General features: G+C 42.3%; 1 non-coding gene across 1 annotated transcript; it reads left to right on the top strand.

Moving 5' to 3' along the window:
- The first annotated feature begins 245 nt into the window (after positions 1-245).
- LOC116271216 lies at positions 246-351 on the top strand. Its single transcript, XR_004179637.1, has one exon. It is a non-coding gene; the product is annotated as a U6 spliceosomal RNA (small nuclear RNA).
- Positions 352-4,207: the final 3,856 nt, after the last annotated feature.

The following is a 4,207-nucleotide window of genomic DNA, read 5'->3' as shown; positions in this document are numbered from 1 at the left end:
AAGATCACGAGGAAGAGTTATGATCTAGAGAAAAATATACCCCCAGGGCTGTTTCCTAAGCCCACATGGGAATGTGGTCAACTTCAAAGGCAACTCAGGAAGCCACATAGGATCCCAGCCATAAGGCATAGACCACTGAAGCCAAGATTGGGAGGTATGGCTTAACGCTTAACCCAACCAAGTAGAGGCTTAAGCTACTGATTGCGTAGTACCTCAGTTAAGATTGGTCTAAAAAATTAAGTCATGTACTCACCTTGGCAGCACATATACTGAAATTGGAACGATACAGAGAAGATTAGCATGGCGTCGGTGCACGGATAACAAAAAACTTGTGAAGCATTCCATACTTTTAAAAACAAAAATATAAAAATAAAGTTTAAAGGTTGGATCAGGATAGACGTGTATATTTGTGACTTTCACAAGTAGAAGTATCCATATATGTGAACGTACTTAGCAAACATGGATCACACGATGCTTTTCACTGTTTTGTTTTTTGAGATGGAGTCACTCTGTCGCCCAGGCTGGAGTACAGTGGCATGATCTCGGCTCACTGCAACCTCTGCCCCAGGTTCAAGCGATTCTCCTGCCTCAGCCTCTGGAGTAGCTGGGATTACATTTTTTTGTCTTGTTTTGTTTTGTTTTTTCAGTAGAGATAGAGTTTCGCCATGTTGCCAGGCTGGCCTCGAACTCCTGACCTCAGGTGATCTGCCCCTGCTTGGCCTCCCAATGTGCTGGGATTACAGGCATGAGTCATCACAGCCAGCCCTTTTTACAGTTTCATAAAATGTGTTTTTGTGCTCACTTAACAGTATATCACGTACATCTCTACAAATAATGTTCATCATTTTGTCACTTAGTAACATCATCATTTTAAAATGGTTTATTTTGTCATCTAGTGAATGCATAGTCTTAAAAAATATTTTATTAATTTTCTATTGTGGGACATTTGTTTTGAATTTTTCACTATAAATCTCAGTGCAGGACAGAACTGCCATCTTTTCCCACTGGCCTGAGGCATTGCTGCTATCACATCCTAGTTCCCACACATACATGGGTTCGTTCTGGACTCTCTGCTCTGTTAATTTGTCCTTCAAGCTATTTACACACCATCCCCATATTGTTTCAGTTATTATAACTTTGCCATGTGTTTCCCTGCCCCTCCAAGCCTCTGATTTGTATTTTTAAATGTCTATGCTATTCTCTTACATTTTCTACTTCAGTTGCATTTTTTTCTTTAGTTTGAAAAACTCCATGAAATATCCCTAAGGTTCTTAAGGGAATTGCTTTATATTTATAAATTACTCTGTGTAGAACTGACCTATTGGGACTTCCCACCAGGAACAGAATGTGTCTCTGTTTATTCACATCTTCCTTTGTGGCTTTCTGGACAGTTTCACAGCTTTTCTTCATATCGAAAGCCTGTATTTTCTTTTTTTTTTTTTTTTTTAATTTATTTATTATTATTATACTTTAAGTTGTAGGGTACATGTGCATAACGTGCAGGTTTGTTACATATGTATACTTGTGCCATGTTGGTCTGCTGCACCCATCAACTCGTCATTTACATCAGGTATAACTCCCAATGCAATCCCTCCCCCCTCCCCCCTCCCCATGATAGGCCCCGGTGTGTGATGTTCCCCTTCCCGAGTCCAAGTGATCTCATTGTTCAGTTCCCACCTATGAGTGAGAACATGCGGTGTTTGGTTTTCTGTTCTTGTGATAGTTTGCTAAGAATGATGGTTTCCAGCTGCATCCATGTCCCTACAAAGGACGCAAACTCATCCTTTTTTATGGCTGCATAGTATTCCATGGTGTATATGTGCCACATTTTCTTAATCCAATCTGTCACTGATGGACATTTGGGTTGATTCCAAGTCTTTGCTATTGTGAATAGTGCTGCAATAAACATACGTGTGCATGTGTCTTTATAGCAGCATAATTTATAGTCCTTTGGGTATATCCCCAGTAAGCTTCTGAATTTTTGAATGTTACTTTTTTATCCTCTCATTTTTTTTCTATTGAAGTGTTTGCCTTTTTCTTAGTAGTTCAGGTATTAATTAGACTTTCTCAGGCTCTGAAGAAGCAGGTTACCTGTGGTGATGGGGTGGATGACCACCTGCCCATACCCAGGTGTGATCACTGCACTGTGATCTTAAACCAATCACACCACCTTTCCACTCCAAAGTTTCATCGTCAATAAGATGATACATTTCTCCATTCCTCTCTCAGAGAAGTAGCAAAGATCAAGTCTGCAAGCACCTTCTTAATCCACGTTGCCCGACATGGTAGCTACTAATGCTAAGTGACTGTTTAAATAATTAATGAAAAGTAAACAAAATTTAGAATTCAATTTTCACCTACGGTCCCTTTGGTCACCTTCCAAGTGCTCATAGCCACATGTGGCTAGTGGCTGCATTTTGGACAACACAGAGAAAGGATACTTTCATCACTGTAGAAAGTACGACTGGATGGCCCTGTGGAAAGCCTGGTGAAAGTACAAGTTAGGTTATTATTGCTGCTGCTGGAGGTTGGAATTCTCATATATACATGAGGAGAGGCACTCATTCACACAGGCCCACACTCCAGCATCCATGGGGGCTGCCTAAGCCCTCACAAAAACACTCATATTTCATCACTGTATCTAAAGCAGTCACAAAGCAAAGAAAACATAAATTAAACCCTTGAAAAACAGGAGCAAGGGTCAAATCATTGGGTGCACTATTTTCCATAAATGTCATTATCTAGACCACAGATAGCTTCATGAACCTTCTAATTAACAGCAGCAAAAAAGTACTATTTTCTATGAAGTTTCTCATTCGCATTAGCCATTTACAAAAAAAGACATGGTATCTTCTAAACTCTAGCATCCTTTATTCATAGCCTGCAATACAGGACTTAGGGCTGTGAGCAGGACGGAGCAAAGAGCAGCCAGAGGAGAGCAGCAGGAGCCTAAAGCCTGCTCAGAAGGTGCCTGGATTTCTCTGGCACGAGGCAAGAAGAAGACAGTGACGAATAACAGGCGCTTCCCCCACCACAGGACTTAATAAAGCAGCAACTGAAAATAACAACAGCAAGAGCAATAATATCAACCATTTACGACATTCCAAGGCTCATGCTCAAGGCCTTATACACTTTACTGCATTAACTCTTGCCAAAAGACCAATGAGGTAGGTATTTGGTATTATTCCAGTTTTACAGATGCAGAGGCTAAGTTCGTAGAGGTTTAATAACTTATCTGAGGTCACTCAGGAAAGAGTTCAGAGTCACGGATCGAATGGAAGTATGCGTGACTTGAGAACCTATGTTCCTAATTGTCAGGTTTCTCGTCTTTGGTCAGGATGGTCCTAAATGGGAGATTTGATGCTGCCTGCACAGGAATGTTTGGGCCCTGGTTCCATCCCCCATTCTTCTCAACCTTGGCTCCATCCTGAACTACAAGGGCCTCACATGGTATGTGGACATCCCAGTCTGTACATCCAACTCCATCCACTCCTCTCCCATCTCCTATGAGTAGTCCCCATGCAGGCCCTGGAAGTGGGCTCAAGGCTAGTTGTACAAGGATCTCAAGTACCCAGAGTAGGGTCTAGTGGGGAAGAGGATGGTCCCTTAGTCCCAAGACTCCCCTATAGGGAAGGGCAAAGCTGAAGGAGGATCAAAGGAGGGTCCTCTGAAGACACATTACTCAAAGTTTGGTTCTGGGACCAGCAGCAGCAGCATCACCTGAGAACTTGTTAGAAATGAAAATCTGGGGGCCCTACCCCAGACCTCTTGAATCAGAAACTCTGGGATGAGAGGCAGCAGTCTGTGTTTTGTTAAGCTCTCTAGGTGATTCTGGGGCTAAGTTTTAAGGTATATAGAGCTTGGATATTGGACCCTCCAAACCTCATGTTGAAATTTGAACCCAATGTTGGTGATGGGGACTAATGGGAAGTGTTTGGGTCATGGAGATAGATTCCTCATAAAGGGTTTGGTGCAGTCTTGGTGAAAATGAGTAGTTCTCACTCTATAGAGCTGACTGTTAAAAAAGAACCTGGCACCTCCCTCATCTCTCTCTTGCTTCCTTTCTCACCATATGATCTCTACACATGCTGGCTCCCCTTCCCCTTCCACAGTAAGTAGAAGCAGCCTGAGGCCCTCCGCAGATGCAGATGCTGGCACCAGGACTTTTATACAGTCTGCAAAACCATCAGCCAAATAAGCCTCTTTT

Source organism: Papio anubis, chromosome 17 (genome assembly GCF_008728515.1).
Source record: "Papio anubis isolate 15944 chromosome 17, Panubis1.0, whole genome shotgun sequence".
NCBI lineage: Eukaryota > Metazoa > Chordata > Mammalia > Primates > Cercopithecidae > Papio > Papio anubis.
The sequence above is the reverse complement of the archived record's forward strand: the minus strand, read 5'-3'. Positions and strand labels throughout refer to the sequence as shown.